General features: G+C 39.9%; 1 protein-coding gene across 3 annotated transcripts in view; it reads left to right on the top strand.

Moving 5' to 3' along the window:
• Positions 1-14,013, top strand: part of Pacrg (parkin coregulated) — a 543,806-nt gene that overhangs the window by 508,457 nt on the left and 21,336 nt on the right. The gene's annotated exons all lie outside the window — the stretch shown is intronic.

Below are 14,013 nucleotides of genomic sequence, written 5' to 3'. Positions count from 1 at the left end.
GGGGAATCATGAAAGTGGCATGATGTGAACTGAGATGAGAAGAAGGGGTAGGATTTGTACATTGCACATAGGGCAGAGGACTCCAAGTACAGAAATCAGCACAAGCAGAGGCAGGCAAGCACAAGGCATGACTGGCACTAGCACTGGAACTATTTGACTGTAAATCTCAGAAGGTAGTGAGGAGGTCCATAGGAAGAACAGCTGAGTAACTCTTGGTTATCACCATCAAGGAAGTCCTTGAACTCCCACAAAACTGCTCCAACATAGTTGTATTAGTCTGTTTCCCATTACTATAATGAATCACCTGAGGCTGGATACTTTATTTTAAAAAGAGTTGAAAGCAGAAAATCCAAACAGTATAACACTAATTGTGACAAGCCCCTCTCCCCGCACTGTATCATATCATGGAAGACGGCACTATGAAGCATGTGTGACAAGAAGAGATCACATAACAAGACAGGAAGCCAGAACATGGAAAGAGGTTCTTTCATAGTTCTCACTCTAAGAACTCACTAAAGGGCTAAGGAGAACTCCCTTAATCCTTTCTGAGGGAAAACTCTGTGACTTAAGGATCTCCCACTAGGCCCCACCTCTTACCTTTGCTGCACTGGGGACCAAGCATTCAACACGTAAAACCTTGGGCAACAAAATACATCCAAGCCTTAGCAACAATCATCAGTGGTGTCTATTTGGTTGGAGGGGCAGGAGAGGTCAACCTGTTTGGAGCCTGAGAAGGTGTAAATTGCAACATTATGGAAAAGATTGAAAGAAGAAAAATCAAAACATAGTAACCTACAGGTTGAAAAATAATGATTGACAAAAATTAAGATGAAATCTTTTTGTTTTGTTTTGTATTGTTTTATGAAATCTAAATACTGTACATTTAATTTAATTTAAATTTGAAGGTAGAAATCTACAACAAGCTTTCTAGAAAATGAATTCCAAATTTGTCATTTTGAAAGTGAAATTTAAACAGCTTATATTCAATAATTACCAATCTTAAGCAAAATACAGCATTCATAGAATAATGATGTGTAATTGAAATACACTGTATGTGTCAGGCTACACTGAGCTAACCTTTTGATCTACTAATTTAATAGCATAAGAAAAGAAATGAGGCCTACCCAGTTTTAGCATGCATTCCAAATTCAATTAACTTTAACCAATATATTGACAGCATGCTTTCTGTTCTTATTAAAGTCTGTTAAATATTTAAAATAAAAGCAAATGCATATTGTATCCACAAGAAACAAACCAAGTTTTTTAAAAAATGTTTAAAACCAAGTTCAACCCTGATACAAAAAAAAAAGTCAAACTATTTCAAATTAAATAATTAGGAATTAAATTAAATAACTTAAAAATGTTTTGTTTGGATCGCTTGAAGATAACAGTGTAACTTTATTTTCTTCACTGAATGAAGAATTTAGATAAGTTATTTAAATGAAAAGCACCATATAAGAAAAATTGCATGGGTATACTCTGGTATTATAATTCAAAACCTGTTATAAATCAAAGCTCATGAAGTGATACAGACATTGTACTCATCTAAATGTACACATGGACTTACCCTCCTGAACCAAAAAGAGCCTTAACCCTTCCATCCCAAGTAATCATCAGGTCAAACTTGTCCTTCTAAAGCCAAAAAGTGAAAATCTAAACACAGTCTCAACTCAGAATCTGCCTCTTGAGTCTCCAATTTGCTCACTGGAAAAACATTTATTCTTCTGATCTTTTCATAAAAGGAAACTCATTTTAATAGTTTTGGATTTCTCACAAGAAGTCTCAGCCCAACTAGTTGTGTATTTTTCTTTGCTTCTTTTTAGACATAAAAAGCACTGGGAAACAGCAATTTCTTTCTTTCTTTCTTTTTTTTTTTTTTTGGTACCAAGGATCAAACTCAGGACCTTGCAGTTGCAAAGCAGGTGTTGGAACCACTGAGCTAAATCCTTGGTCCAGTAGCAGTTTCTTTCTGCAAACAATTGGTACCATATTGCTCACTCATCCAGCCCTCCAATACAGCTGCTCATCACTCTTCCCTTGCCATTTCTCCAGAGGCCTGACACTGATGCAAATTTTGGGTAAATGTGTAAATTTTGGTGATCGCTATCAAAAAAAATTCTTAAGAGGCTGAAGTGAGATGCACTATGAAAGGATTTTCACTAGTAATTTCAGCACTCTATACTTTCTATGTGTATATAATTGAAAAGTCACTCTGAACATATTATACACATTTTATATGACACAATTTTAATGAAAAAATCAAGCTCCTTAGATGTGACATTAAGGTAAAGCAACAGATATATGAGGTAAGATCAAGAAATACAGTGACTGTTTAAAGTTTTTAAATTTTTACAATAAAAGAAAAACTACCATTAATCCTTCTCAAAATACTCCTCACTTCAAACACATTTATCCCATTGTTCTTGCCACTTTCTGAAGCAGTTCTGGAAGTGCTCTTTCCTGAGTGTCTTTAGTTGTGCTGTCATGGCTGCCTCCTGATTCAAATGAAAACATTTTCCTTTCATGATTTGGCGTTGGGAAAGAACCGGAAGTCACAGGATGCTAGATCCAATGAATAAGGTGGATGAGGACACACCGTAAACAGTTTATTAACATGGTATAATCACAAAATAATGTTTAAATTAAAAGTTATTAGAATGAAAAACACATTGCCCTTAGTCCCCCTCAAAATACTCTTACTTGCTTTGAAAATACTTATCTCATAATTCTTGGTAATGTATTTTTTTTCAATTTTCCAGTAAGCATTTATTTCGGTGTTAACATTTGTTTGTTTCTTTAATTGTTTTGTTTTGTCTAATGTTTGAATTTATACATAATACTTATAAACAATTTTGGAAAAGGAAATGTGTTGGCCCTAATAGTTCTCTTTTTTTCTTTTATTGAGTTTACTGGTACATTTTTAGGTATTCAGTACAGTTACATTCATCACTGGGATCTTGTACCTTTACATGACGGGTCTTGGTTCTCATTTTTTTCCCCTTGTCCATGCCCTCCCTTCACCCCTTTCTCCCCTCCCCATTTACAAACTCTTTATTTCCATTTTTGGTAATGTATTTTTTACTGTAGTAAGTTTTCTTAGTTGAAATAATCATGATAGTTTTCAATAACCTCTTGTAATCTTCCCTGATTCTGCTGTTTGGTGATGGGTGTGATTACTATTTGAATACTCTAGACAAGTACACAAACTTTGGATGACTTCCAAGAAAAGCTTCCCTCAAAAGATATAGAAACTATGTCAAAAGAATTAGCTCTTGGGCCAAAGATTTAGCTCAGTGGTCCCGCTGCCTGCCTTGCAAGCAAAAGATCCAGAGTTCAATCCCCCCTCAAAAGATACCAAAAAAAAAATTAGCTCTTGTCATTTGTAAGCAGCTATTACATGCCCCAAATAGTTGGAAGCTAATGGTCAAGCAAACTGAGCAAAGAAATGGACATGCATTTTGATTAAGATTCTATTTTTCTAGGAAGAAAAGGACCAAAGGTGTAGGGACAGTGAGAAGGATAGGGAAAGGGGAATAAGGGAAAAGGAAAAAAATATGAGAAAATGTAAAAATGGAATTAAAGTGTTTGAAGGTGGGGACGGGAGGAGAGGGTGAAGGGAGGGTGGGAACGAGGGGAAAAAATGAGAACCAAGACCTGTCATGTAAAGGTACAAGATCCCAGTAATGAATATAACTGTACTGTCTACCTAGAATGTACCAATAAATTCAATTTAAAATTTAAAAGATTCTATTTTTCATGTTAGGATATCACAAACACAAAGATACAGGTAAATAGTTAAGTATTGAATACTTCCAAATTTAAATAGAGTTTAATAGAAAGATTCGTTTACATGTTTTTGAGTAGTTGTTACCCAAAGAATTATAAGACTATAAAATTGTAAGTGATTTTGGAGATCATTTGGTTCCTCCTGCTATCTTAACACAAAAACATGCCAAGATTTAAGGAGGCAGCAGCCACTCAAAATCATGCTGGGAGCTGCTGGGTGGATCAAATGAAGCCCAGACTGCATGTCATCACTGCCTCCGTCCCCACGAAGTTCACAGACATGGGTTTCATGTGGTGAACAGTGGCTGACAGAGGGAGCTGCAATTAGGAAGTGTATGTGAGTAGTTGTTAGAAAATTGCTTATTTAGGTTTCTAGCAGATTTATCCCATCTTATTTTGGATATATTTAAACACGAAGCAAAAACACTATTATAGGGTCGGGAATGTAGCTCAGCAATTGCCATGCCTGCCTGGCAATTACAAGGTCCTGAGTTTGATCCCCTGGTACCAAAATCAAGCAAAATCATAACATACCTAACCTCAGATCATTGTTCTTCCTTACTGTCCCCTGATTGTGCCTGGTGCTAGAGCCACCTGCTTTCCCCCATCCTCAGGGACTTCACAGGGACCCAATGTGAATGTATTCAAAAGCAATTCCTGCTCTTCTCTGCCCCTCACAACTCTGTCCTCCTCAGTGTCCCTTATAAAGTTGTTGTTGCCATCGGTCTCCATAGGCCAGTAGACCCAACACATTCCTCTCTCACTCCATCAAATTTAACACCAACTTCTACCTCTTTTGTTATTTCTTCATTTCTCTGTCATCCTGGACCCGGCTCCTCTTACCTCTTTGAACCTGAATGAGGCAGGCATAGCACAACTAAGCCCTATCACACCTCACACAAGTGACAGCCAAAATACAAGATTAGACATGTACCCTGTCCATTGAAACTTTCCTCAGCCTCCTGCTTTGCACTGAGAATAAAGATGACCACCCTTCATGTGGCCCCCACATTCCATGTCACCTGACCCTGCTTCTTGATTGCCTCACTTGGCCTCCACCTGCCTGGCTTCCACTGATCTGTCTGTGAATAGATCCGACTGCCCCCAACCCTGGCCCTTTGCGCAAACTATTCTCTCAGGCTATGTCTTGTGACCTCCTTCCCCAACTTCTCCTTGATAAGACTACTGTGGCATCCCAACTCCATGCAAGTGAGGTCTCCCATGCACAGTGGAAGTGCTTGTTTAGTGTCCACCACTGCCTGATAGACTGGACACTCTGATGTCAGGGATAGGTCCTCTGTCAGCCCTGTGTCCTCAGTTGTGGCATTACCCTCAATTATGTCCTCAGTTGTAGCATAATAACACCAAATAGAAGGTAGAGCATGTCTCTGCCCCAATCTCACATGGCATAGTAGGAGATGCCAGTCACTGTGGAGAAATTTGCTAGTGCAGCAATTAGAAAGATGCCTCAGCCCATGCAGCTCCAGCAGAAACAAAGTCCTGGGCAGAGAACACATCACCTGTGCTGCAAAGAATAACAAGATGCCCACTCAGAGCTACCTGCAGCCCTCAGAACAAGAGCAGAGCTATCAGAATACATGGGCCAGGGCCCAGGTAGGAAGCATTCACTTGGTGTGGATGTGACTCTGTCCTAGGTAAGATGACTGCACCTGTCAAAGACCACGCCCTCGATAGAAGTGCCATGCACATCTGCTGGCCCAGTTTCACTACCATCTGTGAACCAGGCCTGAAAGCATTACCAGACTGCAGGAAGGACCGAGTGACACAGCGTTAGACCTGTCCTCTCAGAGGGTACTCTCACTGGTTCACTCCAGGACTTGAAAGGAAGGGCAGTGTTACATGCTTCTGTCATGTAAATCACATTTTACAATTGTACTTCCACCTATAAATTATGCATATTCCGGAACTCAACCTATCCTCATGCAAGTATGGGGTGAGAGTATATTTTATCAGAATAACTACTGACAATTCATACTATTTTATAATCCATTGAGTTTGGAATAGATAAGAGTTCTTTGGTGGTTTATAAAATCTTCCAGGCTGAATGATAAACTCGTGTATTTGTAACCATTGGTATGGATAATAAAATTGGTGAGAATTGTCCATAAATATTTATTGTCAGGAAAAATCAGTGTGTATTGCTGCTTTTTAGGAACAGAATGCATATTTTATTATTGATACATAAAGCAGGACATTTATGTTTACTATACATAATAACAGTGATAAAATAATATTCAGTAAAGAATATCAAAGGGATGGAAACCCAGATGAAATTTTAGGTTCTAAAGCCTGTTTTACAGAAATATCGTACAAAGTTCATTCAATATAAACCTCCCTAGAAGTATAAAGAACTTTAACTCCATCAAGAGCTACAAATTAAGTTTCAGAATCAATAGTAGCATTATTATTTCTGCTGTAGAAAGTGGCTTGTTATCTTTTGAATAAGTCACATACTGATGCTAAATTAAACAAATCTTAGGTGTGAATGTGAGTTTTGGTCATCCACAAAACATGTTCATTACCAAGTCATTCTTCCCTGCCCCAAGAAACTCCTTGAGAGAAAATTCTCCACAATACAAAAGTTTAAAAATATGTAAATAAGTATGTGATATGCACAGATACTTATGTGTGTGTGCATGCTTATCTGCATACATGCATCTGTATATGAACATCGTGTGCATATATACGTGTAGGCTTAGGTTATGTGTGTATATATGAGTGCATATTTATGTATGTGTACTGATATGTACTTGTGTGCATACATGTATACATACATAGATGTCTATATTGTCTATATTTTCAAAGAAACAGATGGAATATGAACAGTTTGCATCTAACTTTTAAACCCTTGATGTATTTATTGCTTGGTGGTCTCAAAACAGCAACTGTTCAGGTGATATAATGCTACAAAATGATGAAAATAGAGCTTTTGTAAGAGTAAGAAGGAGTATGGAGGGAGGGAAGGCGTAAGGGAGAACAAAAAAGAATTAAGGCTTATTACGTATATGTACCAGTTCCCCACAATATATGTAATCATTACAGTACTGCAAACATGTGTTAATAAATTCTTTTTATTGTTGCAAAATGAAGAGCCCTGAGGTTAGGCATGGGGCAAATGCTAGGTTTACATTTGCTTTTGTTCATCCTCACAGTCAAAAAAGACAGCACTCCCTCTCATGCTTTTCACTTGACAAAATCTAGACAAACACTGTAGAATCCTGTGCCTTGTCCTTACAAAAGAGAAAGGGTCACATCCCTAACAAGGTTCGGAGCCAGGCCCATTCCTCATGCTGAAAACCAGGAGACCCTGTGTCCTCTCCAAAGCAACCTCCACCCACACACACCCCTGAGCTCACACCAGGGACAGCCAGATTGGCAGCAACATCTGTATTCCACACACAGCACTCGGGATTGCAGTTACACCTGGTGCTTCAGAGTTCTCAATTTCTACCTGTTCCCTTGCTTTTCTTATAAAATCACCCAAAATGAACACTGCTGAGCCCTAGCAAATTTACAATAATTCTCTTTTGATATCTGAAGTGAAGTGTTTGAGTAAAGAACACCAGAAATGTGCGTAAACTAGCCATTCTCATGCTGGATATGGGAAATTATTTGACCGGCTCTGTTTCCAACCTGGGCGGCTTCACCTCTCAGGCAACCCGGTGGCCCTCCGCTCCCGGGAGGTCACCATATTGATGGTGCAGACACCTGATCGGCATAGCGCACTGCATCCCAGAACTCCAGGACTCAAGCGATCTCCCACCTCAGCCTCCGGAGTAGCCGGGATTACTGGTGTGAGCCACCACACCCGGCAGGGGAAATTATTTTTCCCTCATTTAACACTGAAAAATAATTGAATGAGGACTCCCAAGGGGGTATCAACCTTGTCCTGTGTGTGGTGCTCTGAGTGTGGAATCCTGGAGGGAGAATATGCACAACTGGGGAGTATATGGATAATTTCAGGGATATGGAGGATCTTTCAGAATAAGGACACAATTGTACAAAGTCACTTTTACTTTGCCATTTTCTTAAAAGTTAAGGAGATAATTTGGAGAGTCTAGGCCTATAGGCTCCTTCTTAGTCTTTTCCCCATAGAATTTAGACATTCTTGAAATAACAATTATTCTGTATCATCTTCTTGGAGTTCGTTTTACAGAAAAGCCACTTAGCTTGTGGTGATGGCTCATCATCAGACTCCCCTTAGATTCGAAAGTCTTTGGGTCTCATGCACTTGAAATTCCAAAGCACAGATGGTATTAGAAGTGGGGCCATAGTTTGATGCTCCTTCACAGTTATGCTGAGCTTTCAGTCATGGGTGTCTTAAGCTCGGTCAGGTAAGGAAATGCCCTTTACCGATGTTCTGTGTGCTGGCATTGTGTAGCCAAGATCCCTAAAAATGCACATTGGAGTCCAAAAAGACCTGTGCCCCAGTTTGGCTCTCACTCTTGTCAGCTCTGTAACTTTGGCCTAATCTGTTGGTTTCTTGACCTCAGTCTCCCCATCTGAAAAAGGACAATCAGCACTATTGGGCAGTTTTGTTATGAGTTAGAGTTAGTGTTTGCACAGGCACACCCCATGACCCACAGCTATTATTATCGTCATCCTATGTTTGAAATCTTAAATGAGTACAAAGCAGTTTATCTGTTATTATCTCTTTAAGTAGGAAATTAAATATGCCATATTACCAAATTTATAATGCTGAATTACTTTATGTAGCACTGCACCTAAAAACAGCACAAAATTGGCTCTTGATTAAGAAAAATATTATATAAAGGAGTTTTCATCATAAAACTGAGGAGCTCTTTCCATTTATTTACAATATATGAGGAGCACAGTTTTATGTGCTATCTACAGTAACTGTGATTTGGTGGTCATGTGTGGAGGACAATGATCAAATGCACTCTCAGTGCTGAGTGGATTCAGGATCACGTGCTCTCCAGCAGTGACGAGCTCAGTTACTTCCTTAGTGCAGTTAACTGTGAATCGCCATAGCCAAGATCACAGGCCCATGACCTTGGAACCAGATGATAAAAGCAGGGCCTCCATCAGAGAACAAGGGTCAAGGTCAGCTTTGTATCACTGCAACTTTAACCAGGGAATCCAGAGAGCCAGCAGGACAGGTCACTGAACCTGTGCAGGCAAGCCTGGAATTTTGTGCCTGCCACTACCCCAGATAAACCAGATTCAGTCCTGGGCCACGAAAGATCACAGTCTATCAGGGGCTCCTGTTGTCCCAGCACTTGCTGGTGTTTTGATTTTTATTGTTGTTGGCTTTAATTTGCTGACTTTCTTGAGTAGACATTAGATGCTATTGGACCTAAGCAGTCTTTCTTTATGGGGTTTCTTTTCCTAAATATTTCTAAAGCACTTTATGTAAAATAGTCATAGATTATGACAATAGTTATACTTCTCATATTAACCTCCTGTCAGTTTTTCTTCTATAAATGTTTTCATTATTTTCTCAACAATTCTTTTCTGTTTTTAGTTTTTAAATACTTAAAAATGATATTTCAAAGAAAAGTAAAGGCAAGTTAAGAAAACCCTGTGATTAACCCAGTTCCAAAGTGTTATTTTGTTAAATAACTACAACTGGGCTCTAGTTTAAATGCCCAGAACAATGATAATAATAATATATTCATCGAGTACACCCTTACTGCACACCACATATCATGTACCGTTATGTAGTCCTGACTCTATACTAGTCCCAAAAGGAGTTGCTATCAGCCCATTACCTAGGACGAAAGGAAGGCTGCCAGAGTTAGGTGACTTGCTCCTCAAGTCCAACTGGTAAATCAAGACAGGGGGAGGGGGCAGGGCAGGGTGGCGCATGTGGGTGGGACCGAGCTCCCCGCCTAGAACTTGCCCAGGAGTCATGACTAATCCTCCCTTTGTGCAAAATGAATTCGCTTCAGGCAAACCCACATGCCCACTGAGCTTTCACTGAATGACTGGCCACCTTAATGAGGTTAGTTTATATTCATCATCTATTTTGTAGGAGAGGATTTTAGGGACCATGCGTATCTATCAGCACCCAGATCTAAAAATTCTCGCAGCCTCAGCCTGTGGAAAATGTATGAGGTGGAGCCAGTAAGAGGAAGCAGGCCTAGACCTCAGGGCTCAAACCCCTGGGCCCTGGGGAGAAGAGACAGAGCCCCCTCCCCAGGCCTGCCCCCCAGCAGGACAGCCCCGGTCAGCTAACCGGTTTGAATTTGGGCCAATCACTTCTCTCTGTGACACTCCACCGCCTAAAATCAAAATAAGGATGATAATCATAGAACTGCCTCACAGTTTCGTTTTGAAGATTAGATGAACTGATATATTTAAGTATAGTTCAGCACTTGGCCATAGAAAATGCTCAACAGATGTTAGCATAGCTACAATTACTTTGTCAGCATTAACGTGGTGTCTGCCACATAGTGGCTGTTTATGAGGGTACTGCACTGAGTGAAATCAGAAACACATGAGCTTACCAGACAGTCCAAGGTCAGGGGCAGGAAGGGACATTGCCAACATGGCTTCCTCTAGAGATCCCCTCTCATTTCCCTCTCTGGTCTTCTTTTCCTGATCAAGTCCTTGTTTTGTTTGTTGGTACTGGGGATTGAACTCAGGACCTTGCACTTGTGAGGCAGGTGCCGTGCTGCTAAGCCAAATCCCTGGCACCTTTTTTTGGTTTTTGAGACAGGGTCTCAGTATACAAGCTGGCCTCAAACGAACTCACAGCAATCCTCTGTCTCAGCCTCCCAAGTGCTGGGATTACAAAAGTGCTGCACAACCACACCCTGCTATCAAGTTCTTTTTTTTTTTTTTGGTTTTTTGAGACAGGGTCTCACTATGTAGTTGAGACTGACTTGGAACTCACTATGTAGCCCAGACTGGTCTTGAATTCACAGTGATCTTCCTGCCTCAGCCTCCCGAGTGCAGAGATTATAGGTATGCACCACCACACCAGGTTTATCAAGTCCTTTTAAGCAAACATTTTTCCCCCTACTTTCTGGGAGGCACTACCTAATTTTAGACTCAAATCCTTATGTGCCTAGCCTTGTTCTTGGCTGCAGCTTCTCCCCAGGTCCTGGTTCCCCCATTTTTGCCTCATTTCCAGACACCTTCTCTGTCAGCAGACTTGACCTTTCTCTATGTCCAGCATTCCACTGATCCCGGAACAGGGATACAACAAGGGTCCGCACTCCCTTCCTTTATGAAGCAATATTACTAGTTAAAATTCATTTTTTCAACAAATGTTTCTTGAATGCTTACTGAAATCAGATAGATTCCATAGAGGATTCAAATACGATTTTGATTTTCAATTAACCTAATTCTTGAAACAGATATTTTCACAATCACGTTTTTTTTTTTTTAACTATAACAAAATACCTGGGGCAGGCTACCTTTAAAGAAAGGATGTTATTTTGGTTCACAGTTCTGGAGGTCCAAGGTTGAGGGGCCACATATGAGGATGATCTTGCTATCAGAGTCCTAAAGCAGCACAGGGCATCCAATGACAAGAGACAGGGAGTGGGAGTGTGTCTGTGTCTGTCTCATCCCTCTTCCTCTTCCTAGAAAGTCACCATGAATCCACCAGGGGGGCTTCACCCTAATGACCTGATTTTACCCTAACTGCTTCTCATAGGCCACACCTCTGAATATCACAGATGGCCAAGATTTTACTCTCTTTATCCTCCCAATAGAAGTTAAATTTCAATTTATGAAGCTTGGAGGGCCACTCTAACTACATTTAAGCCGTGACAAACTTTAAAAAGGGGTACTGGGTATCAAGATCCACAAGAAAGATATAAACACTGGTAAATGATTACAAGAATATGTCTTGACTTAGTGATCAGAAAAGTTTTTCCATATAAAGTGGACTTCACTGATTTTAATAAGAAGGCACCCCCGCAAGATGAAACAGCCAAGGTAGAGAGAAAGAAGGTGGAGAGCTCTTGACTCTTGATAACAACTGGCTTAGCTAGAGCCCAGAGCTTCTGGGAGAGCTGGAGTGAGCAGTAGGAATAGGCCTGAATCACAGCCAGAAAGGCTCGATGCCAGGCTGAAGAAGCTAGAATTCATTTTAGAGATATTGGCAAATTTCTGATGTTTTCTCCCAGTGTAGAAACAAGACACAGCTGAGTCAAGGAGGGCTCAATTAGGCAGCTGTAAAGGGCAATGTGAAGAGTGAGCAGGTGGGAACTGGGAAGAGATTATTGCAACAGTGAGTAGAGACAGATCACAGGGGACAAAGTGTGGTGTGGTTTCAGTAGAAATGGAAAGGAAGACCAGCCTGGACCGAGGGGTTGAGCGAGCACAGGCCTGAGTCAGCTCTTCATCCTTTCACAAGTCCAGACTCTTTGGGGTCACAACCCAAGGCTAATATTTTTCATGGAACAACTAAAATGAAGCAAAATAAATTCTGAGTGAAGGAGGAAACATTATAGGAAACTATCATTTGGCCAATGTTCAAATAACATATAATTCAGAGACATTTACATCCCCTAATTGCCTGCCTTGATATTCTATAATAATATTGAGTAATCTAAACCAGATCAATTCAAAGTTTGGTCTCTTCTGATGCCTTTTAGAAGATTTTCCTCCACTTCTGTTCAATTCACTAGTGTGGGAGACAAACAATATCGTCCAACCAGGCTCAATGAGGTGAGCATACAATCTCACACCCCTGCTAGGATGTTTGCAAAGATGGAAACAGACATCGACAGATCCAGAATGTAAAGTCAGACACAGGACAAATATGTAGTACTAATATTTAGAGCTTCCCGGAGTGTCAAGAGATTATTAAAGTCACACACACACACACACACACACACACACACACACACAAACACACACACACAGATTCTCCATTACTTCTCTTTTATTTTTAATATGAAAGATCTCACAGCAAGTGATTTCTAGAAAATCCTGTGAATCATCTTTTTCTTTGTGGATTTTAATGACTGAAGTCATGAACAGCAATCAGTAATGAATGAACTATGACCTCAGCTCAAATGGAAGTGCCTAAATGCCTCCACCCATTGGTCACAGCTGCATGCACACCCATGAACCATGTGTGCACATGTGGGTAAGCGCACACCAGGGAAGGCAAGTGTGTAAATGAAAAGTTATCTCTGTGGCATGGAGAGCCTAGTCACCCAAAGCCAGCTATCCCTCATTTCAGTCCTGGTCTTTAAAAAGTGGGTTTTACAGAGTGCAGAAATCAAAGCACAACAGTGCATCTGGGCCTGTGGTGCATTGTTCTGGTTGATCCTGAGTGGTACAGTTTTCTCAAGCAGATTGCTTTGAGGGGAAAGTTGCACTGTGAATTATGGAAATAAGGCTTCTGGAAATTTCAGTTGTTACTTGCCCACAGCCCATAAGATAGAAAAGATTTGTAATTAAAAGGCATAACTTTCACTTAAAGAATTCATGAAGACCCTAAAATGTACCAATAAAAAAAAAGAATTCATGGAGAATAAGGAAGGGTTGCTGGTAATCACCTCTGGGCAGTGAGGCAAGGGGATTGCCTGGATGATTTGACAAGGCCCTATCTCAAAAATCTAAAAACTAAAGAAGAATTGGAAATATAGCTCAATCTACAGTATCATTACCCCCAAGAAAAGAATTGGGAAATTAAGATCTATTTTGACAAGATAACCATATCAATGACAGTTCACATTACCAGTAGAGAAATTTAACATAAATGACCAAAAGTATTACATCTTAATATAAGATACAGAAAGAATATAAGCTTGTAGTGTTTTGAGTTTTTTATAGTTGTTTTTTTTTTCAGCTTTAATTGAGTTTATTGGTACATTTTAGGGATACAGTACAGTTACATTCATGGTTGGGATCTTGTACCTCTACATGACAAGTCTTGATTCTCATTTTTTCCCCATACCTCTGCCCTCCCTTCACCCCCTCCTCCCCTCCCCATCTACAAACACTTTATTTTCATCTTTTCATTCTCTCACATTTTTTCTTTTCCCTTTTTACTCTTCCCCTACCCATCCCACCTTCCCTACACTTTTAGCTCCTTTCTTCCCATTTCTAAATGTCAGTAATCTTATTAGAATCTTATGCATTGTTGCAGATTATTTACACCAGGGAAACTATTTGGTATTTACACATGTGTGACTTATTTATTTCACTTAGGAGTATATCTTCAATATATATCCATTTTCCTATGAATGAATCTATTTTCTCATTCTTTATGGCTGA

The sequence above is a fragment of the Fukomys damarensis genome, unplaced genomic scaffold (genome assembly GCF_012274545.1).
Source record: "Fukomys damarensis isolate Sample0158 unplaced genomic scaffold, DMR_v1.0_HiC HiC_scaffold_14, whole genome shotgun sequence".
In the NCBI taxonomy this organism is placed as follows: domain Eukaryota; kingdom Metazoa; phylum Chordata; class Mammalia; order Rodentia; family Bathyergidae; genus Fukomys; species Fukomys damarensis.
This window is presented reverse-complemented; position numbering and strand designations above follow the sequence as displayed.